The sequence below is a fragment of the Crocodylus siamensis genome, chromosome 1, assembly GCF_052110815.1.
Source record: "Crocodylus siamensis isolate JL-2025a chromosome 1, ASM5211081v1, whole genome shotgun sequence".
NCBI classification, from domain to species: Eukaryota; Metazoa; Chordata; order Crocodylia; family Crocodylidae; genus Crocodylus; species Crocodylus siamensis.
Genome location: NC_143395.1, coordinates 40,286,435 through 40,310,936, shown reverse-complemented (window position 1 = coordinate 40,310,936; position 24,502 = coordinate 40,286,435). Strand labels below are relative to the sequence as shown.

Here is a 24,502-nt window from a genome sequence, read left to right as displayed (position 1 = left end):
ATAAACCAGACTCCCCCAGCATCTTGGCATGCTCTCTGGCTGGGTGAGGCCTCCTGCTCCACAGCAGGGCTGGCCCCGCCCCTCTGCTGCCTCACTGGGATTCGGCAGTCTCTGCAGGCGTCTGCCTGGCTTCTGCTCCCCCCCCTCCCCCCCGACTCCCTGCACCAGTCTCTGCAGGCATTTCCCCCTCCCTCACAGACACCTCAGCATTAGGTAGCAGACCACATGCTGACTACAGTCCATGCTGTGGGAGAGGACAGAGGCAAAGGGTGTTTTTGGAGCTATTCAACAGGTAGCTCAATGTCCTTCCTTGGCAAAGCTGTTTAAGAGCCGTTTGCTCCCCCTCACCGCTCCCTGATAAGCAGGAATTCCTCCCGCCCCTCTGCTTTGCATTGAAGTTATCTGTGTATTAGCTAGCAGACTGCTGTGCTATGTCCATGCTGAATCAACAGATAGCTGGGAAGTCTCTCTGTTTTCTTAATGGGGCAATAAACACTGAGATAAGAATGATAAACACTTGTCAGCTCCCCCCAGCTTGCTCTCATGTCAGTTTGCTGCAAACTGTCTACAGAAGCAGGGAGGGAGAGTGAAAAGCTCCATATTATCAACAGATGCATACACTGTGCTCCCCCTGCCCTGCCCCCCCTTGCCTCAGAGTGCTAGCCCAGGACTGCAGGCTGGCAACGCTCCTGACCCTTGAGCAGCAAGTGGGGAAAAGCCTGGGACTACAGGCAGGGTGAGGGTTCACACCCCTCACTAATCAGAGGCCTGCTGGAGCCTGGCCATGCTCTCTCCCCTTCCCTGCCAGCTCAGCACTATGGAAGAGTAGGGAGGGCTACTCTAGCGCCCGCCCCCCCCAGCTTCCAACCTGGGGAAACTGCTTCAGCCTAGCCAGGTTAAACTAACCTGCGAAGGTTGAAACAATTCAGGCTCAGGCTTTTTGCATGTCTGTAGAGACCCCAGGTCACTATAGGAACTGATAAGTGGAAGGTCCATCTTTAAGCCCCTGTGCAGCCCACCTTTCAGAAGACTACCTTAACTTTGAGCTGCATGGTCACCCTCTCACTTCTCTTGCCCAGTTAATATTTAGTTGGATACACAAACAGCTTCTTTGGCACAGCTTGTGAGAAGAGGGTATGGTCCTCCCACACTAAATCAGTGCAATTTTGGTATTCTAGTCTGATTTTTCTTCACCTGTAAACATTTTGGTAAATTTGCCCCAGGGTTATGAATAGATATAGTATCTATCCCTTTTGTGGGAGAACAATCATATAATAACAAAGTATAAACTTAATGGGCTTATGCCAAACCCTATTTTGTGTGACCTACTATTTATGGGGAAAAATGTATCAAAGTTTGTGCTATGCATAATTTTATTAGAGGGAGTCAAATTCAACTATTTTCTCATAACCAAGCAAGACTCAAATGTGGTTCTCACATATCTCAGCTAAGTGTGCTTATTGCAACACTGGATATTCAAAGTTGGGATATTGGTTTACCACTCTCTCATTTTGACCAGGAAACCTACTCCGAATCTGAACAAACATTTGGATGGAAAACTGTTCAGTTGAAAAATTCCAAACCAACTGCATCTTCAGGCTCTGATAGTTAGTTTATGCCTGGTGACAACAAATACGATAATGAGAGAGGCTCCATTATCCTTTTTCCTACAAAACATGTTTGTGTAGGAACTTGGAAAAAAATACTTTGCTCAATACCCACCATCGGTAGTCAGACTGGTTAATAAAAAGCTGGATCATGGCACAATATGTGAAATCTCTCCAGGGGTAAAATTCTCACCCCACAGAATCCTCAATCGTTTGAGCATGATTAGGATCTCACACCAGAGATTATTTTATAAACTTCATCTCTTGTGGAAAAAGGGCAATAGATTTCTCTCTCTTGTTCCAACAACACCTCACATTGATTGACCCAGGTTGGCATTCAAAGAGGACCCAGAGAAATGTGCATTTAATATCACAGGAAGTGCATATCTATTACAGTTTATGCTGTCTGAAAATCCATCCTTTTTCTCATATTTTTATATTATGCCAAGTATGCCAATAAATCCTTGATAGTTGTTAATTAAGATTATTTTTTCTTGATACATGTTTTGGCATCTTAACTGATCAAATCTTATTGTGGTCCCTTGAGTACTATAGAGAGAAGATGAACATGTCTCCAAACTTACATGTAGTAGGCTCAAAACTCACTTTTCCCCTTCCTATACCAATGTTGGAAGGTGGCAAGATTTAGCTAAATGCTGAGGCAGTGTGTGTATGCAGCCACATGTCTACAACATCCAGAGATCAACTGTACCAATATTTTCACTGTAATATAAGGTAGTACATATATGTTACTATTCTGTCTCTCTTGGAATTGTTTATACTAGTGAATTAATTCCTCCCTCCTGCCCCCCCCCCGCCTGACTTACTATCTTTCTGGTCATTGACATGATCAAAAGTGTGTGTGTTGTTTTATAGAACATGGAGACACTCTGGAGTTGCCTTTTCATTTTAAAAGTTATGAATGTAAATCAAAATGCAAGTTTTAAATTAGAAGCTAAAGGAACTGTTGCATTTTTATGTGTTTATTTTATTTTAAACAAAGGCTAAAGAGTTATACCACTTAGTGTCTCATTCAACTTTAGAGGGTTTTGATTGAAATACTGTATTATCTGATCAGTTAGGACATATCCAGATAAGTGCACACATGTGTTTTCCCCAAGGACAAACAGTAGTGGCACATGGTTGTGCTACTGCTACTTTTCCCCAGAAAACACCCACATGTGTGCGCTCTGGCAAGTTGCCCTGGGTGGGCTAACAGAGGCTGAGGCCAGCACCTAGCCTGGGCCCAGCAGCATTACAGGGTTCTGGGGACCCCTGTGGCTCCAGCAGAAGCAATTTGGCAGCACAAAGCCTGGCCAGCAGCCAGAGCATGGCTCTAGTCATCCATGCTCTGGTATCAGATGGTGCACACTGCTGCCATGTGCACCACCGTGCTTTTTTCTAGCATAGGTTTTTTTGACACCAGGATTTGCTGGTATCAAACTCTCTTCCTCCTCCTGTACTGCAAATTAGCAGTGCAGGGAATGCCTGCATATGTGGTTTGTGGTATGTGGCACCACAGATGGGTCTGCAGTGCCACAAAGCATACATGCATGCTCATCTGGATGTGCCCATAAAGGAGAGAGAGGGTCAAAGAACTATTATGTTTTTGGAACATTACACCCCAGAAATTCTCTCCCTAGTCTTCTGACTACCCTGAATAATTAAGATAATCCTGTAGTTAAACAAAGAATATGGGGGGGGGGGTTCCCATGCATACCCCCACCATAACCACACCCTCCCCCACACAGAATCACACACCCTAAAAATACCATACACCACACCTCTCTCCACATGCACCCCCACACACCTGTGGGTCTCTGGGAGAAACCCTGCTCACTACTATCCATACACACCCCACCACACACATGCACCCACCCCCACACACACACCCTAGAAGCCACCCATACCCACACATACCCCAACACCCTCCTCCACACCCCACATATACCCACATCCCCCAAACCCCCCACATTCTTCCACACTCCCCACAATATACAAGAATAAGATTTCATTTTAAGCTATTATGCAATCAACTGTATATACATGATGCAAACACACCCAAATCAGGACAAAAAAATCTTTTAAAAATAAAATTTTAAATGTGTTATTGTGCATGTCAGATTTTTAGTGTATAATTTGTTGGGGGTTTTTTGGTTCCAAGATGGCAAACCCCCTTCCCAAAAGGAGTAATTCCCAAAAGGGCAGAGACTTCCAATGATGAAGATCAGGGGTTAGGTGGCAGGACTTACAGTACCAAGATGGCAACTAGGGAACAGAGCACCTGTCAAGGGGCGGGGCCACCTTTGCAGCTCTTGACAGCTCACCAAAACTCGTGAAGTGGTCCTCCAGCCAAAATAACTGCCTATCCCTGAGTTAGGTGATTTAAAAAACCCAGTGATTGTCAGCTTTTTAGATGCACAAATACCTCTAAAAACCTGGCTTTGATTCCATTCTATTATTTTTTTGCTGCTGTTTCTACTTCTGTTTGTGGGGAAAATCAAATTTATAACCATCTGCAAATGCTAATTAACATGTTTAACTGCTCTTCCTCAAAGATTTGAAAAAGCTGCATGTAAAAAAAGGAGACTTGAAAGTAATATATTGCTATCTTGTTATTAACTTCTATGTAGATCCAGTTTTGATGCAGATGACAAAGAATGTTATTATTATTCAGAGCACTTCTATTCAAGGCAGTTTGAATTAATCTTTCAATTAAGTTATCAGAAAACATTATATCACATTTTAACTAAATCTAGGCATCCCTTTCATCTAGCAATTTTTCACATTTGTCTTTTAAGATTTAGTAGCCAACACTGATAATTAGGTACTGGAACCTTAGGTATTAGAAGAAGAAAAAGATTTATTAGTTCATTTTATCAATCCCCCTACCATTTTATGATAATGGGGTAGATTATTTCTGCTTCCACTATCTACCATGTGCTTTCATTTTTCCCCATACTATTTTCTTTAATATTTTCACCACTTGAGATTAAAATTAAATTTACAAGGTGTTAAATAGCTGCATTACCCTTCTCTCTCTCTTTCTCTTTTCTTAATTTACAAATTGGTACTTCATTTTTTTCTTTTTTAATTCTACTCGTGTCTTTTCAAAAATGACTATTAGCACTTAGGAAATTCATTAGCTAAGTTACTCAGACCATAGGGTGCCTATCATGTGGACTTGAATAATGTACTATTTAGTTTCTTGCCTGAATCAATGGCTGCATTGCTACAGTCTTTATTACATGCACACCCACCCTTCTTTACTTCTCCATACACTTCCCTCCTCTTTTTTATTCTTAATCTTTTCAAACTGGGAATCTCTTCCCTACTGTGACACTGTAATGTTAGGTTTCCCAAACCCTGAGGTTAGCTAATTGAGTGTAGAACCAAGATTTTTTTTCCCCTTTAAAAATTGAAGTCTTTCCTGATTTTAGTGGGAGCTGTTGTGTGCTCAACACTGTTTAAAAAACAGACTACTCATTTACGTACCTAAAGATAGATTTAAGAACTGTTGTTTTCTTGCTGTTTTTTTTTTCTTTCATTTTTTTAATCTTGGCTGAAGTGCTAAAATTACCCTTCTAGTGCACTCATTAAAAGATACAAGCATCCCAAGTCTCTATATCTGTTTTGTATTTCTCCCTTTTAATTTGATTCAGTTTATATTGGCCTGTTTCACTCAGCCTCAGGTTCTTGGTGATCAGCTGAATACAATTAAGTATTTTGTGGAGAGTTGTTTCAGCTGGTGGTAGGATCAGCATTCACATAATGTCATATAATTTCTCAAAGAATATTTATTTATTAAGTTAATAATCTTCTCTCCATTAATGATAAGATACTTAACATGACTGGTGATGTCTGGATGCCTCAAATTTAGGTGCCCAATTTGATATACTCTAATACAAACTGAATTTTTCTTTTTTTAGATATTGTTACCAACTATTCTCTAAAAATCTTTCCTTTTGAGTCTTAGGTTGAGAACTTAATACTTATCATATTAATATAATTATTCATGAATATCTTGTCTTGGATTTACCTATTTTATTGCTTAATTTGAGTAAAAATTTCATTAAAATATTGTAATGATAAAGTCAAGGTTTAATAAAATGTTATTTGCCCATTCCATGAATAATAATAATAAAAAAATAGCACAGTATATTTTTGTGTTTTAGTGTGAGCCGTGTTGGATCCTCTCACTTTGCTTTAATGTAATAATATCCTCTTTATTAAATTAATAATAATCTGCCCCACATATTTAGGAAGGGTAACAAAAACAATTTGAATGGTTTCTATGTAGGCAAGAGTGCCAGTCTCTGTGTACAGTTATCATTTTAAGATTCTAATTAAGGTGTTTTAACCTATTTTTTGAGGCTAGCACAAGCCAAGGCTATTGATCTGTTTGTTCTTGTCAATTGCGTAACTCTGGAGCCGTTTCTTTTTTCCCCAGTGTTTGACATTCTATATGTTTCACATTTTTATCATAACTTTATACAATTTCACAAGAGCAACACAGTCCTTGAGAAAGATCAGGGTTTTTTTTCTGTACTGGGACAAGCACAGTTTCTGTCAGGAGCAGAAATGGTCTTAATCACCAAACTAAAAAAAATGTTCTTTGAAGAGCTATTATTATCATGAAGGTAAGAGCTCACCAACACATGGGGAAGAGACTAGCATCATTCTTCAGTGTTGGTCACAACACTTAGAGATCTGAAGCCCAGAAATTCAAATATAATTTTAACAACTGTAGAGTAAGGACTAGACAACCAGCAAAGTACTTGACATAGTTTGGTTGCAGGCAGGGAGGCTGTATTAAATCTGGAGAGGATTCCTCTGAAGTATCAGTTAATGTGTAATCATCATAGATGAGCACACTACTGTGGGAACCCATGATTGATGGTGATGATGAGAAGGTACAAGCGTGGATTGATGAAGGGTGGCAATCTGTTCAGGAGCCAGCAGGATGCTACAAATGGAGGAAGTACTCGCCTCTTTTCCAATGTGCTTTGTCAAGCGAAGTGTCTTTGTTGCAAAGAAGTCAGAACAGCTGTATCAACATCATTAGCACTAAGTTGATGGTTGTGTGGAAGCAGCTGCTCATTCTTTGACTTTTGTTCAGTGTCTCATTGCCCACACTACTTGGTATGCTGTTATAAATGTGCAGAAAATCTCAATATTTAGTTCTGATGGAAATTTTCCAACCAAATAGAAATTCCTTAAAACTTTTGTTTAGGAAACAGACACAAAACAGAATGTAATCCCCAGCATAGAGTAGGTATTGACTGAGATAAAGTGATATGGTCATTGACAATCAGTTGCTGGGTATTCAGGCTGTACAAAGCTTCAGTCCCTGATTCAATTAGGCAGAGATTCGGCCCAATTCCGTGGCTGAATCTCCTAATCCAAATTGAATCAGAGGACCCCTTAATCTCTCTGAATCAAATCAGAACCCTCCAAATTGATTCAGAGATTCAGAGATAGACACAACCTTAAATGTTTTTTCTACATACTTTTAGGTAGCAGGGGCTTGTGAGTGCTGTGATGCTGCATGGAGCATCCCACAGAATCACAGGGGGCTCCCCAGCATGCTTGGCAGCAGACCTGGAAATGGACCAGAAGCACTACTGGCCCACTTCTGGATCCGCCAGGGAGCGCACTGCCCACCCCCTCCGCATCCCCTGGTTTGGTAACTGGTACCTCCTGGGTCTGTGGGGGCACCCAGAGTCCCTCTGTGGCTGATAACCAAGTTGGCAGGGCACAGGGGGACCCCCCCGTGTGCTCCCTCACAGACCCGGAAGTGGACCAGAAGTACTTCCACTTCCAAGTTCACTACCCCCCGCACTCCTGTGGGATGCTCCATGTGCCCCAAAATCACAGCATTCACCAGCCATGCCTGTTATCTCAAGGTATGTAGAAAAAACTTTTAAAGCCGTGTCTGTGTCTAAATCACTGATTCTCCAGATCAGCATTAAATCTTTGGATTTGAGCAAATCAAATCAGGGACAGTGATCTGAATCAATTAGTCAAATCGCTGTTTGTGATTCAGGCTGAATCTGAATCAAATAGGGCTCACTTTGCACACCCCTACTGAGTATATGCAGCCCCTAGATAATAGTTCCACATCTAAGAATATTCTAGGACCTCAAACCACTATGATACCTCCCAGCCAGCTAAGTCCTACGCTATTCAAATCTTGGAGCAGGAAACTCCACAGTTGGCAACTGCTGTCCTAGGAGTCTGGAAGCTTTGGAATCCCCAACTCTAACATAAGGATGGCAGTTTATATGACGAGCAACGATCATGGTTTTATCTGATTTTAAAAAGAAAACCAATTTTCAGATTAAAATAAGTAATCCCAAATCCACATTTTTTCATGATTAAAATGAAATGCCACTAATCTATCTATATCTGAAAAATTGGGGATTTTTTTAAAATTAGAAATGACCAGGATCCCTGATGATGAGCTACTCTTCAAACCATGTGTTTTTGGGCTGTTTATCAGTCAGATAGGTGAGCTGTGAGAAACTGGATATGTTTCTAATGGAAATTTGCCTATATTCTTTTTTTGAGCACTTGTAGATAGCTACACATTTCCACAGAATCTCTTGTTTTCAGTTAATTAACCTTTCTGATTCCACAAGTGTCACAGGGGAAAAAAATCCTAGCAGCTCTGCCCGTCCCTAATGCAATGATAATCCCAGGTTGGCCATGATAGTCATTGTTTAAAAAAAAGAAGAAAAAGAAAATAAAGCTGCCCCGGTGTCCTGAATCACTTACAGGAAAAGGAAAATGACCTCTCAGCATGCCATGATTTTTGTCAGGGTTTAAAAAAGCAAAAAGCAGTGGCAAGTACATAACACCACACTAGTCAGAATTATAGCTTAGGGGTTTTCTGTTTTTTTTTTAAATCACAAGCATTCAAAATACTGGTTTACAGACTGATATTCCTGAAGTAATTGTATGCAACTATCATTAAAACTGTATTAGACAGATTTAAACTTCTTAGAAGCTCTAGCCTGAAGTAATGACTAGAGGCCAGTCTTCTGAAGACTAAACAGGGCAGGGGATGGAAGGGAAGGCAATAGGGGCTTATGAAAAGTACTGGAAAGACTCACCCCGCTTTGCTTCAGACTTGGATGTAGGAAAACAGGGATTGGAGTGAGTGTTTTCTCAATTACTCTATGTTCTGTATTATTTAGAATCATCAGGCATTTACGACTGGATCAATACTGAACTGCTCCTATCAGTGAGGTGTCTTGTGCTGATTGCACAGCTGAGGTCGGATGGACTGTTAGATCACAACCAGCTGTGTCCAGTATTGTACTACTGCTGGGTACCACATTTTAATAAGGCTGTAAAGCAACTATATAGAATTCAAATGTAAGCAATAAAGATATTGTGATTGGCCTTTTTTTCCAAATATTTGAGGAGAAAGAAGAAAAACTGTCTTCCCTTGCCATGGGAGATGAGCCAATGGGTTTAAAATGCACGCAACCAGATTTATATGAAAATGTATCTTACTGTAGGAACCAGTGCTGTCGCAAGGGGGTGGGGCAAGCGAGGAAGTGCCCCAGGCCCAAAGTGAAGGGGTGCCAACAGGTGCTGCCTAGCCGAGGTGGGGCATGGGGTGGAGCCAAGAGTGCCTTATGGGGGGGGCACAGGGACAAGAGGAGGGTGGCTCCTGCCTCTGTGTGCATTCCTGAGCAAGCATAGAGAGGTGTGTGCCCCCTGGATCTGTGCATGGGATGAGGGTGAGGGTGGGCTGCCGCTGCAGGTTTTGCCCCAGATACTAAACTTTCTTGCCACAGCACTGGTAGAAATAGTAGGACAGTTAAACTGGCTAGAGAAGCTATGGAATGTTTTACAAAGAGGTTTTCAGAAGATGCTGGATAGATATCTATCTCAAATAGGTGTAAGGATCTATGCAGGGACTTAAACTAGATGATTCTTGATGTCCATTTCAACCCAATGATTATGTATATCCATGTGGCACACATTAAAAACCTAACTGAAAATATTTTTATAAATAGTTTTGAATTTGCAGAGCCTGTCTCCATAATACATCTAGCAGGGGAGATGATAAATATGAAAAAGGATTATGACACTCACTCATTTTGGGGTTGAGCCATCTGTTTACTGTGTATAGAGACTTTTACAGTGGGAATTTTGATGAAAGATCAGATTTTCATAGGCTGTGTTTGGACTTGTGGTTGCTGGATAGACCAGACACTCAGATCCTTGATGTGTAGCTTTTACAGGTAGTTCAGTGGGATTCAACTACTCTGTTGTGAAAACTTTCTGGATGTAGGGCCTTTGTTAAATCAAAATCTGTTTAGGAGACAAAGACTGATAGCAGTAAAGTTAAAAAAGAAATGTTTCTGACAATTCATGCAGGTCCTATATTAAATATCCCACTTGGAAAACTCAGAAAACTTACTGAAACTACTATAGCTTCTGACAAAGTCAAGAGAAGAAAAACAACTGACAGTTTGATCACAACACAGATGATAGCAGTAGCAGGAGTAGAAGCCATTATCAAAATGAGCGAAGGGGACTGTCCTAAGACTCAGAGGGGTGGGTGCAGAGAAAACATGAAGTACTGTAGTAGTAAATGCATTAGAGCTAGAAGGTCATTTTTCTGAAAAATTATCAGCATAGCACCAACCTTTAGTGTACAAATAGTAGCTGAAGAAACTCTTGAAGGAGGTGAAGTAAAAGACAGAATTGATTGATTTCATAGATTTCATAGACATTACGGCTGGAAGGGACCTCGGGAGATCATCGAGTCCAGCCCCATGCCCAAAGGGCAGGAAGTCAGCTGGGGTGATAGGATCCCAGCAAGATAAGCATCCAATTTACTCTTGAAGGTGTTCAATGTAGGTGCTTGAGCCACCTCCACTGGCAGACTGTTCCAGACCTTGGGGGCTCGGACAGTAAAGAAATTCTTCCTTATGTCCAGCCTAAAACGGTCTTGGAGTTTGTGACCGTTCGACCTAGTCATCCCTTGGGGCGCTCTGGTGAACAAACGTTCCCCCAGATCCTGGTGGTCACCCCTGATAAACTTATAGGTGGCCATCAGATCACCCCTCAGCCTGCGCTTTTCCAGGCTAAAGAGTCCCATGTCTCTCAGCCTGTCATCGTAAGATCTGTTTTCCTGACCTCTGATCATGCGCGTGGCTCTCCTCTGGACTCTCTCAAGCTTCTCCACATCCTTTTTGAATTGTGGAGCCCAAAACTGGATGCAGTACTCCATCTGTGGCCTCACCAAGCCCTAGTACAAGGGGAGAATGACATCCCGGGATTTGCTCGAGAAGCATCTATGGATGCAAGCCAGCGTTTTGGTTGCTTTGCTAGCCGCAGCATCACATTGCAGGCTCATGTTCATCTTGTGGTCAATGATGACCCCCAAGTCTCTTTCTTCTGTAGTGCTATCCAACGCAGCACTGCCGAGCCTATAAGGAAGATGCAGGTTTTTCCTCCCAAGGTGGAGAACCTTGCATTTTTTGGTGTTAAACACCATCAGGTTCTCATCTGCCCATTTGCTGAGCTTGTCCAGGTCAGCCTGGATCACCCGCCCATCTTCTGGCGTGGATGCTTTGCCCCAAAGTTTGGTGTCATCAGCAAACTTGGCCAGTCCACTCCTGACTCCAATGTCCACATCATTAATGAAGATGTTGAACAGTATGGGTCCAAGGACAGAGCCTTGAGGGACCCCACAAGTCACAGGGCACCACGATGAGTGACTGCCATCAATTACAATCCTCTGGGTCTGACCACGGAGCCAGTTTCCCAGCCAGCGGATCGTGGTGGAGCCAAGGCCATAACTGGCCAGTTTGGCCAAGAGGTGATCATGGGATACCAGATCAAAAGCTTTTTTGAAGTCAAGATATATGACATCAATCTCTTCTCCCTTGTCCAGCTGATAGGTCACCTGGTCATAGAAGGAAATGAGATTGGTCAAACAAGACCTACCCGCAACAAACCCATGCTGGCTATCCCTTAGAATGTTAACTTGGGCCAGTCCATCGAGGATGGCCTCCTTAATAAACTTTTCTGAGATGTTCCCCAGGATAGAAGTCAGGCTAATGGGCCTGTAGTTAGCCGGATCCACTCTCCTCCCTTTCTTGAAGATCGGCACCACGTTGGCCTTCTTCCAGTCTTCGGGCACTACACCAGAGCGCCCAAAGACCCGTGCCAGGGGCTGGGCTATGACGCTCGCCAGCTCCTTGAGTACCCTGGGGTGCAGATTGTCAGGGCTGGCTGACTTGAAGGTATCCAGCTTCTCAAGGTGTTCCTTCACGAGGTCAGCATTGATGGAGGGTAGGGGATCCCCAACACCCGGATCTCCCTGTCCCATAGCAGGCATGGGCGTCCCATGGGACTGATGAAAGACTGACACAAAGTACCTATTTAATAGGTTGGCTTTTTCCTGGGCGTCAGTTGTCAGTTGCCCCATCTGGTTTAGCAGGGGTCCAACATTGCCCTTGCTTTTCTTCCGGCTCCCCACATATCTGAAAAAGGACTTTTTGTTGTCCTTGATGCTTGAAGCTAGTTGGAGCTCAGTTGCAGACTTGGCTTTCCTGGTTTGCTCCCTGCAGGACCGGACCAGCACAGAATAATCCTCCTTGGAGGTGAATCCCGTCCTCCATCCTTTGTAGGCTTTCCTTTTTAGCCTCAGGAGGTCCGCTAGGTCCCTGGAGAGCCAGGAGGGCTGCTGTGCCTTCTTGCTGCCTTTCCTCCGTGTTGGGATAGATTTAGCTTGTGCATTGAGTATCGTTTCCACTCTTCTTGAACTCCCATCTCCCTGGGGTCATGGTCCCTGACGGCCTGACCGACAAGCCTCTTGAGCTTGTCAAAGTCAGCTTTTCTGAAGTCAAGGACTTCTGTGCTGCTGACTGACTTGCCAGCTTTACGGCGGATGGTGAAGGTGATCAGCTCATGGTTGCTGTCACCCAGCTTCCCATCAATCACTAGGTCGCCAATTAGGTCGTCCCCAGTAGCCAGTACCAGGTCGAGCAGCGCTTTGCCTCTCATTGGCCCATAGACTTCTTGAGTCAGGTAGAGGTCATCCACGCACGAGAGAAAGCTTTGCAACCGCTCGGATTTTGCTGAGTGATCTTCCCAGGAGATGTCGGGGTAATTGAAGTCACCCATGACAATCAAGGTCCTGGAGCAAGCGGCCTCAGTCAGTTCCCGGGCGAACTCCTGGTCAAGCTCAGGACTTTGAGTGGGAGGTCTGTAGCTAACCACACTCAAGAGTAAGGGTTTTGATGCATAGAAAGACAGAGAAATATTTCCTATTTAGAACTTTTATATGAAGTAAGATGTATTACGAAGGAATATTCTAATAACAAAAGAAAGAAGGAAATCTGTCTAGAGAGACAGAAATAAAGACGCATTTTATTTGGTGAAAGAAATAGAAAGAACAGACAAAACAAAACAGGTGAGGGCAATTCTGAGATGGGTTGGAAAAAAAACCTCACAACTGAGAAGTAGTTGATACAGTTCAAGAAAGCCATATGATGACCTGCTCTAACCAGTTCAGAAAAAAAGTCTGAAGTTTATAAGGAAACTGATAAACCAGCAATGTGAGATTGTGAGAATTTGAATAACCCAAACTTGCTCCCATTTCCCTTAGACCTAAAACAGGCAAGTGAAGTCTTCTCCTTCCCCCTCTCTTCCTCCTCCACATACACTTTAGAGGACACTAAGAACTATGTTCCATCCCTTCCCCTTGGTTAAGTGGGCTTAGGAAAATAAACTACCAGGAAGTGTGCACTAAAGACTGAAGTCAAACGAGCAGCAGTAGCAACAGCTTAAGTAGGTAATAGCACACACTTGTATCAAGATATTGTTGCCCTTTCAGCTTGAATAGTAGCCATTGTTTGAACATTGTTGTGTTTCTTAGCTTATCAAGAAAGATTCATTCAACAACTTGCTTTGGTGCAACATGTTTATTTGTAAGCAATGTACATAAGTTCCTGCTTCAGAGAATAAGCAGGAGTAGACAGTGGCTAGTTTCTTAGTTAAGATATCCACATTCATACTTCTGATGAATACAGTACCCCAAAGAAGCTTGTATTTTGGCTTCTTCCTAAGGCCATGCTTGTAACTACTCCCCTTATTTTTCTACAAGCATTCTGAGTATGCCTACACTGCATGTACCCACTCATTTCCAAAGCTATCACCAAAAAAAAAGGCCCACCTAAAAAAAAGTCCCAGTTACAATAATTTCAGGGTAGCAAGGATAAGGATAACAGGAAAGAAGGGAATTTTAATTCAGTTAAATCTAAGTTTTTCCTCATAGATTGTAGCTCAGGACTAAATTTGCTGTAACTCATGTCTTTGGAAGTTACAGAAAATATTACATCATGTGCTATTTTATAAGAACAGACAGTATGGCTGCTCACAGATGTGGAAGAAAAAAAAGCACTTTACTTTTAGCTCAGTGCATCCCTATAGCATGCAAGCTTAGAAGAGACATCATATCAGTTTGATCTGGCACACCCAAAATCTATATACAATGCATGCTTTCATGGGGCTTTTGGGCACTTTTATAGAATAGCTGATTCAATCTAATAGCTGATATTAACTAATAGCCGATTTCATAGACATTAGGGCTGGAAGGGACCTCAGAGGATCATCGAGTCCAGGCCCACACCCGAGGGGCAGAAAGTCAGCTGGGGTTGTAGGATCCCAGCAAGATGAGCATCCAAATTTCACTTGAAGGTGTCCAACGTAGATGTTTAAACCACCTCTGATGGCAGGCTATTCCAGACGTTGGGGGCTCGGATAGTAAAAACATTTTTCCTTATGTCCAGCCTGAACATAAGGTACGTAACAGTGCATGTCTCTGAACAACTTTGATTCTCAGGGTGGTGTCATAGGGTGCTCTGATGTGTTCTGATTAGCATCCTGCTATTTCTTCCTTATGTCATGCAGTAGTTTATAACTATTCCACCTCATCATCCCTTGTGGGGCTCTGGTGAACAAACATTCCCCCAGATACTGGTGGTCACCTATGATAAACTTATAGGTGGCCATCAGATCACCCCTGAGCCTGCGCTTTTCCAGGCTAAAGAGCCCTATGGCTCTCAGCTTGTCATCATAAGGTCTGTTTTCCTGACCTCTGATCATGCATGTGGCTCTTCTCTGGACTCTCTCAAGCTTCTCCACATCCTTTTTGAATCATGGGGCCCAAAACTGGATGCAGTACTCCAAAAACAACTTTGCATTTTTTAGTGTTAAACACCAACAGGTTCTTGTCCTCCCACTTGCTGAACCTGTCCAGGTCAGCCTGGATCGCTCTCCTGTCTTTAGGTGTGGATGCTTTGCCTCACAGTTTGGTGTCATCAGAGAACTTGACCAGTCCACTTCTAACTCCAATGTCCACATCACTAATTAAGATGTTGAACAATATGGGCCCAAGGACAGAGCTTTGGGGGACCCCACTGGTCACAGGACACCATGATGATTGACTTCCACCAGTTACCACCCTCTGGGTCTGACCACAGAGCCAGTTTCCAAGCCAGTGGATCGTGGTGGACCCCAAGCCACAGCTGGCCAGTTTCGCCAAGAGGTGATCATGGGATACCAGATCGAAGGCTTTTTTGAAGTCAAGATATATGACATCAATCTCTTCTCCCTTGTCCAGGTGACAGGTCACCTTGTCGTAAAAGGAAATGAGATTGGTCAAGCAAGACCTACCTGCAAGAAACCTGTGCTGCCTACCTGTGCAGGAAGTTGGCTTCGACCAGTCCATTAAAGATGGCCTCTTTAATAAACTTTTCTAAGACCTGCACCAGGATAGAGGTCGGGCTGATGGGCCTGTAGTTTGCCAGATCCACTTTCCTCCCTTTCTTGAAGATCGGCACCACATTGGCCTTCTTCCAGTCTTCGGGCACTACACAAGAGCACCAGGAGTTCTCAAAGATCCATTCCAAGGGCTGGGCTATGGTGCTTGCCAGCTCCTTGAGTCCCTGGGGTGTAGATTGTCAGGGCCAGCCTCTCAAGGTGTTCCTTCATGAGGTCAGCATTGATGGAGGGCAGGGGATCTCCCTCACTCTGACCTACCTGTCCTGTAATGGGCATAGGCGTTCCATGGGACTGATGAAACACCGACACAAAGTACCCATTTAATAGGTTGGTTTTTTCCTGGGTGTCGGATGTCCCATTTGGTTTATCAGGGGTCTAATATTGCCCTTGCTTTTCCTGCAGTTCCTCACATATCTGAAAAAGGACTTTTTATTGTCCTTGATACTTGAAGCTAGTTGGAGCTCAGTTGCAGACTTGGCTTTCCTGGTTTGCTCCCTGCAGGACCGGACCTGTGCAGCACCTCCTTGGAGGTGAATCCCATCCACCATCCTTTGTAGGCCTTTCTTTTTGGCCTCAGGAGGTCTGCTAGATCCCTGGAGAGCCAGGGGGGCTGCTGTGCCCTCTTGCTGCCTTTCCTCCAAGATGGAATAAAATTAGCTCGTGCATTGAGGATCACTCCCTTGAGGAGCAACCACTCTTCTTGAACTCCCCTCTTCCTGGGGTCATGGTCCCTTAGGGCCTGACTGACAAGCCTCCTGAGCTTGTCAGAGTTGGCTTTCCTGAAGTCTAATTGAATCAGCTATTTGATAAAAATCCAAAAGCCCCGCTTAAGTGTGCAATCTATACAAACACTGGGAAAGCCAGATGAAACAAACATGTTTTCTTTTTCAGTAAAGCACTGTTCTGCTTCCCCCCCACATCCGTCAGCACCCTATGATCATTAGAATAATAGCTTGATTACTCATTTAAGTCCTGTCAAATAGCAGTTGATTTGAACAGAACACAATCAATTACATGTAGTAAAATAGAAGGTAGGGCAGGGTGGCATCTTAGAGACTTAGAAATGCTAGAGTTTGCACAAGCAAGAACTTACTTTGTCAGATGCTATTAATGAACTGGCAGAAGCCTGTGGTGGACCATTTTAATTGCCAGGGACATTTGATCACTGACTTCAGAGTAGCTGTCCTTAAACAAACAAACAAACTTTGAAAACCAGCTTGAACACAGAATTGCTGAACAAGAAAGACTATATTAACCTTGATCTCAACAGGGATAATGATTTTTCTTCCATTGCTTGGACTGGTTGTGTACTCCAGTGTCCCTCCAATTGCTAACTCATTGTTCATATGAATTAATCTAATTAATCTACTTATTATCTGCCTTAGTAGCATCCCCTCCCCTTGAATGTTTCTCTTTTCTTTGTCCTAGTCTGTTCCTAGACTTTAAACATTAGCTTGTTTCCTGTAACAGTGCACGACTCTGAACAACTTTGATTCCCAGGGTGGTGTTATAGGGTGCTCAGATGTGTTCTGATTAGCATCCTGCTCTGTTATGATTAGCAACCTGCTTTAATTAGCATGCTCCAGTGTGCTGCAGCACCTCATGTATTCTGTGTCTCACATTTCAAAATGGCAGCAGGGGCTCTTTAACTAAAACTTGCTGAATGAGCTTTAGTTTCATAGTTTCGTAGTTTCTAGGGTCGGAAGGGACCTGAGCAGATCATCATGGCAGGAAAGAGTACTGGAGTCAAACGACCCCAGCAAGGTGTACATCTAGCCTCCTCTTAAAGACCCCCAGGGTAGGAGCTGGCACCACTTCTCTTGGAAGTTGGTTCCAGATCCTAGCCAACCTGACCGTGAAGTAGCACCTCCTGATATCTAGCCTAAATCTACCCTCTGCCAGCTTGTGACTGTCATTCCTGGTCACTCCTGGTAGTGCACAGGGGAACAGGGACTTCCCCAGTGCCTGCTGGTCCCCTTTGACTAGTTTGTATCAGGTCACTAGATCTCCCCTCAGTCTTGTCTTGTGGAGGCTGAACAGGTTCTGGTCCCGTAGCCTCTCCTCGTAGGGCCTGCCCTACTGCCCCCTGATCATGCGAGTGGCCCTCCTCTGGACCCTCTCCATGTTGTCTACATCCCTCTTGAAGTGCGGCGCCCAGAACTGAACGCAGTACTCCAGCTGCAGCCTGAACTGTGTCTCATAGAGAGCCCTCCTTGGACCTGCTTGAGATGCATCTGTGGATGCATGACAAGGTGTGGTTGGCCTTCCTGACTGCATCCCCACATTGCTGGCCTATGTTCATCTTGGCATCAATGATGACTCCAAGATCCTTTTCTGCCTCTGTACTGATGAGAAGGGAGTTCCCCTAGCCTGTAGGTATGGTGACAGTTGTTCCTCCCCAGGTGCATCACCTTGCACTTGTCGGTGTTGAGTTAAAGTGCCTCTGTGGCTATTTTGAAATGTGGAGTGTTAAGTACACAAGATGCTGTGGTGTTTTAACTCCAATTAAAATGCACCCCTCTCTACCCCGGAGTATGTATATAGGCACCCATAGATCATTTCTAAACTATCATAAAGGCACTTAAAACAGGAGGATCCACCCATTAAAAGGTGTAACCCATGCTAAGTAGCATCCAAACATTAAAATTATGCCATCTCAGGAGAAGATTATCTTTGACCCAAGTTATTCAAGGTTATTGTTAGTCTGCTCTGGGGAAAATAAAATATCCTATTTTCATTCCTTCAGCACCCCAGGATGTACCATTTTTGGCCCTTCCTACTCCTTTTCTCCATGGGCAAACTTTCAACCCTCCAGAACTCTACTGCCCAGGAAAGTGCTGTTTTCCTCAAGCCAATACCCCTTTCCCCCCAGGTGGTGTGACATCAGCACAGTTTAATCATTCTGAGTACCTGAGTGCAGGTCACTAATCTAGCACTCTTGTGCAAACAGTGACAGGAATTCTCCTATGAAGAAATTGAGTCAGAAAATGGAAACCAACCTCAGTGGAGTCTCAGCTCTGCCCTGATTTAGCATTCATGCAGTAAGCTTTTTGGGTCTCAGCTCTACACTGGTATGCTAACCCAACTCCTGCTCCAGTGTGGCATGCAGTGAGCCTGTTGGGTCTCAGCTGTCCCCTAGTGTGATTATTAACCCAACCTCCTCCACCCAAACCCATTTCAGTCAAACATATGCAAGATGTTGGTCCTTTATTTTTTTTTAATTATTATTCTTTGTTCACTCTTTTCTCTTTCTCTTTACTTCTCACCCCTCCCTGCATCCCCTGCCTGTTCACTTCAAACAGTTTTGTTTTTTTTTCAAGACTCTGGCTGTGGAGGGAGAGAAGTCCCAGTCACGATGGTTGTTTCTTCACTTCTGAGCTACATGGTACCTTCCCAACTTCTCTTTCTCCAAGAGGAGGAATAGCATCCTGGCTCCTGTCCACACTCTTGCTGGCCAGGCACTCTGCTGGCAAATCATAGTTGTGCAGGTCTAAGACAGCATTAAGCCTTAACCTGTGACTGCTTTGAAATAGCTATGTCTTTATGATGGCATAACTCTACACAGATTTAAAATATTTTAAAGGTAACCTGTAACAGCACTCTAAGCTGCCACACTTCCCTGCCTTCTACCTGTGTCAGATTAACATGTCTAACCACCTCTGTGCTCATGTAGTAAGGAATAAACAAAGTCTGATTCACTAACTTAAATGTGTGTGTGTGTGTGTGTGTGTGTGTGTGTTTCCTTTTTAATGAGTACTCTAGAGTATCAAACACACCGGTCCCAGTAGGTAATATTCTCTGAGGATGGTGTCAGGCTCCCCTAAATTTGAGAAATTAGCAGTTCTGTCAGAAAACTGTAGAAAGCTTTGTATTGAATTTTCAAATGAAGCTTTAAATAAATATCAGTTGTTCCACAGGGGGGAGAAAAGTATAAGGACTTGAAGTAAGAAGTTTTGCTTAATATATTAATATATTTCATAGGATTTCTTCATCTGGAATTATGTTTGAGGAATTTCATAATGTTAAAAATATTTTTTGCTATATTGCAAGTTCTCTTTATTAGTCATGGAATTATTCAGTATTTTTCAAGGCTATTGATAGAATTCATTTTTTTTACAGATTTCAGCATCACTATTCTGCAAAATAGATGTGCCAGTCATCAATAGACTACAAAATCTCTCCTTAACTTTTCTATTTTTCAAATAAGACCAAAGGTCTATGTGCACTGTTGTTACTACAAAAAGCATACTAGTGTTTAAAATAGGGGTCGGCAACCCCCAGCGCACATGCCAATCATGACATGTGAGGCTATTTTGCTCGGCACGCCACTGCCAGTCCCAGGAGCCCGGGTTGCTCTCAGCAGGGCTTGCAGCGTCCTAGCTGCCTGCTGGGAGCAACCTGGGCTCCTGGCTGGCAGCGGCTCTCCAGAGCTACAGCCAGGAGACTCCAAACAGCTGTGCTGAGCTTTGGGCTCCAGCATCAGCTCTGTACTAGTATGTGCACCTGCACATTGGAGCAGGAGTGGGGGAGAGGCCTGAGCCCTGGTCTGTCCCCCACTCCTGGCACAGAGATGATAGCGGGGTTGCAGAGCCCAGTGCAACTGTTTGTAGCCAGTCTGGGCTCTGGGCAGATGCAGCAAGCAGTGGGCGGGCTGCAAACAGTTGCACTGGGCTCCACAGCTCCAGCATCAGCACCATGCTGGCAGTGACTGCATGGGCACCTCGGGGTGGGCTGCACTGTCCCACTGTCTGCTCTGAGGTGTGCATGCTGAAGTCAAGGTATATCACATCCACTACTTTCCATGAATCAACAGAGCCAGTTATGTCATCAAAGGATGCACTCAGGTTGGTCACACATGACCTGCCCCTGGTGAATCCATGTTGACTGTGCCTGATCACTTTCATCTCCTCTATGCACTTAGAAATGGACTCCATGAGGACCTGCTCTATGATTTTTTCTGGGGACTGAGGCAAGGCTGACTGATCTGTAATTCCCTGGATCCTCCTTCCCTTTCTTAAAGATGGACACTATATCTGTCCTTTTACAATCATTCAGGACCTCCCCCAATCACCATGAGTTTTTAAAGATAATGGCCAGCGGCTCTGCAGTCACATCAGCCAACTCCCTTAGCAGCCTCAAATGCATTGCATCCAGTGCCATTGGCTTGTACATGTCCAGCTTTTCTAAATAGTCTCTAACCTGTTCTTTTACCACTGAGAGCTACTCACCTTTTGCCTAAACTATGCTGCCTGGTGCAGCAGTTTCAGAGCTGACCTTGCCTAATATGAAGGCATTGAGTACTTTAGCTTTTTCCTCATCTTCTGTCACTAGGTTGCCTCCACTGTTCAATAAGGACCCACATGTTTTCTGACCTTCCTTTTGTTGCTGACATGCTTATAGAAACCCTTCTTGTTACTCTTCATATGCCTCTAAAACTATAACTGCAGTTGTGCTTTGGCCTTCCTGATTTCATTCCTGCATGCCTGAGCAATATTCTTATATTCCTCCCTAGTATCTATCTAAGCTTCTACTTCTTGTAGGATTCCTTTTTGTGTTTAAGCTCACTGGAGAGGTCTGTAATAAGCCAAGCTGGTCATCTGCCATATTTGCTTTTCTTCCTTCACATCAGAATGTTCTGTTCCTGAATCTTGTTCCTGTTCTTTAAAATACAGTCAGCTCTCATGGACTCCTTTCCCCCTCAGACTGGCCTGCTAGAGGATCCCACCCATCAGTTTCCTGAGGGAATCAAAGTCTGCTGTTCTGAAGTCTGAGGTCCATACTCTGCTGCTCTCCTTTCTTACTCTCCTTAGAATCATCATGTGGTCACTGCTGTGCAGGTTGCCATCATCCCCCATCAATTCTTCCCTGTTTGTGAAAAGCAGGTCAGGAACAGCATGGCCCCTAACTGGTCTCTCCAACACTTGTACAAGAAAGTGTCTCCAACACTCTACAAAAATTTCCTGGGTTGCCTGTGCTCTCCCAGCAGATGCCAGAATGACTGAAGTCCCCCATGAGAACCAGGGCCTGTGATCTGGAAACTTCCACTGGTTGTCTGAAGAAAGCCTCATCTACCTCATCCTCCTGGTCTGGTGGTCTATAGCAGACACCTATCATGACAGCACTTGCTTACTTGTTGCTCTCCCCTTTAATCTTTCATAGATTTCATAGATTTCATAGACATTAGGGCTGGAAGGGACCTCAGAAGATCTTCAAGTCCAGCCCCCCGCCCAAAGGACAGGAAGTCAGCCGGAGTCATAGGATCCCAGCAAGATAAGCATCCAATTTGTTCTCAAAGGTGTTCAATGTAGGTGCTTGAACCACCTCCAGTGGTAGACTGTTCCAGACCTTGGGGGCTCAGACAGTAAAGAAATTCTTCCTTATGTTCAGCCTAAAATGATCTTGTACTAGTTTATGACCGTTCAACCTCGTCATCCCTTGGGGCGCTCTGGTGAACAAACGTTCCCCCAGTACTGGTGGTCACCCCGATAAACTTATAGGTGGCCATCAGATCACCCCTGAGCCTATGCTTTTCCAGGCTAAGGTGCCCCATGGTTCTCAGCCTGTCTTCATAAGGTCTGCTTTCCTGACCTCGGATTAGCTCTTCTCTGGACTCTCACAAGCTTCTCCACAGACTTTTTGAATTGTGAAGTCCAAAACTGGATGCAGTACTCCAGCTGCGGCCTCATCAATGCCGAGTACAGGGGGAGAAGGACATCCTGGGATTTGCTTGAGAAGCATCTATGGATGCAAGCCAGTGTTTTGGTCACTTTACTAGCTGTGGCATCACATTGCAGGCTCATGTTCATCTTGTGGACAATGATGACCCCCAAGTCTCTTTCTTCCATAATGCTAGCCAGTGTAACACTGCCGAGCCTATGAGGATGCTGCAGGTTTCTTTTCCCAAGGTGGAGAACCTTGCATTTTTCGGTGTTAAACACCATCAGGTTCTCATCCACCCATTTGCTGAGCCTGTTCAGGTCAGCCTGGATCACTCACCTGTCTTCTGGTGTGGATGCTTTGCCCCCAAATTTGGTGTCATCAGCAAACTTGGCCAGCCTGCTCCTGACTCCAATGTCCACATCATTAATGAAGATGTTGAACAATATGGGTCCCAGGACAGAGACTTGGGTAACCCCACTGGTCACAGGACACCATGATGAGTGACCTCCATCAATTACTACCCTCTGGGTCTGACCACGGAGCCAGTTTTTCAGCCAGTGGATCATGGTGGACCCAAGGCCACAATTGTCCAGTTTTGCCAAGCGGTAATCATGGGATACCAGATCAAAGTCTTTTTTGAAGTCAAGATATATGACATCAATCTCTTCTTCCTTGTCCAGGTGATAGGTCACCTGGTCATAGAAAGTAATGAGATTGGTCAAGCAAGACCTACCCACAACAAACCTGTGTTAGCTGTCCCTTAGGATGTTGGCATCAGCCAGTCCATTAAGGATGACCTCTATAATAAACTTTTCTAACATCTTCCCCTGGGATAGAAGTAAGGCTGATGGGCCTATAGTTAGCCAGATCCACTTTCCTCCCTTTCTTGAAGATAAGCAATACATTGGCCTTCTTCCAGTCTTTGGGCACTGTACCAGAGCGCCAGGAGTTTTCAAAGATCTGTGCCAGGGGGTGGGCTATGATGCTCGCAAGCTCCTTGAGTACCCTGGGGTGTAGACTGTCAGGGCCGGCTGACTTGGAGATATCCAGCCTCTCAAGGTGTTCCTTGAGAGAACACCTTGCCCTAATGGAGGGCAGGGGATCTCCCTCACACAGACCTCCCTGTCCCGTAGCCGGCATGGGCGTCCCATGGGACTGATGAAACACCGACGCAAAGTACCCATTTAATAGATTGGCTTTTTCCTGGGTGTCAGTTGTCAGTTGCCCCATCTGGTTCAGCAGGAGTCCAATGTTGCCCTTGTTTTTCCTCCAGCGCCCCACATATCTGAAAAAGGACTTTTTGTTGTCCTTGATGCTCGAACCTATTTGGAGTTCAGTTGCAGCCTTGGCTTTCCTGGTTTGCTCCCTGCAGGACCAGACCGGACCAGTGCAGAATAATCCTCCTTGGAGGTGAATCCCATCCTCCATCCTTTGTAGGGCTTTCTTTTTAGCCTCTGGAGGTCTGCTAGGTCCCTGGGGAGCCAGGGGAACTACTGTGCCCTCTTGCTGCCTTTACTCTGAGATGGAATAGACTTAGCTTGTGCATTGAGGATCGCTCTTCTGAGGAGCAACCACTCTTCTTGAACTCCCCTCTCCTTGGGATCATGGTCCCTTAGGGCCTGACTGACAAGCCTCCTCAGCTTTTCAGAGTCGGCTTTCCTGAAGTCGGGGACTTCTGGGTTGCTGACTGACTTGCCAGCTTTACGGCGGATGGTGAAGGTGACTAGCTTGTGGTCACTGTCATCCTGCTTCCCATCGGTCACTAGATCGCTGATTAGGTCATCCCCAGTAGCCAGTACCAGGTTGAGCAGTGCTTTGCCTCTTTTTGGCCCATAGACTTCTTGAGTTAGGTAGAGTTCATCCACTCATGAGAGGAAACTTTGCGACCACTTGGATTTTTCTGAGTGATCCTCCCACGAGATGTCCAGAGAATTGAAGTAACTCATGACAAACATGGTCCTGAAGCATGTGGCCTCGGCCAGTTCCCGGGCAAACTCCAGGTCAAGACTTTGTGTGGGAGTTCTGTAGTAGACTCCCAACGTTGTGTCCCCTGTGCCATGTTCCCCATGGATTTTAACTCAGATGGTTTCCAGTCGTCCACCCTAGTCGCCAATATCAGCTTGCAGGGACATGTAGCTTTCCTTAACATAGAGAGCTACACCCCCACCTCTTTCATCTATTTTAGCCCAGAGACTTTTAACAGGCCTATCTCCAGTTTCATACTGGAGTTCTTTGCAATCATACAGCTCTTTACATAAAGTACAACACCTCCTCCTCCTCCTCTTCATCCTCCTTCTCTTCCCTGCCTGTCCTTCCTGGACAGTTTGTGCCCAGCTATGACAATATTCCAGTCAGTACAAGGAATATGTGGAAGTGATTGTACACACTTCAGCTTTCCACTGGGGAAAATGGAGTTGTTA

At 44.4% G+C, this 24,502-nt stretch overlaps 1 protein-coding gene across 1 annotated transcript in view; it reads left to right on the top strand.

Moving 5' to 3' along the window:
- CSMD1 (CUB and Sushi multiple domains 1) overlaps window positions 1–24,502 on the top strand; it is a 2,270,760-nt gene that overhangs the window by 1,326,360 nt on the left and 919,898 nt on the right. The window lies entirely within an intron of this gene.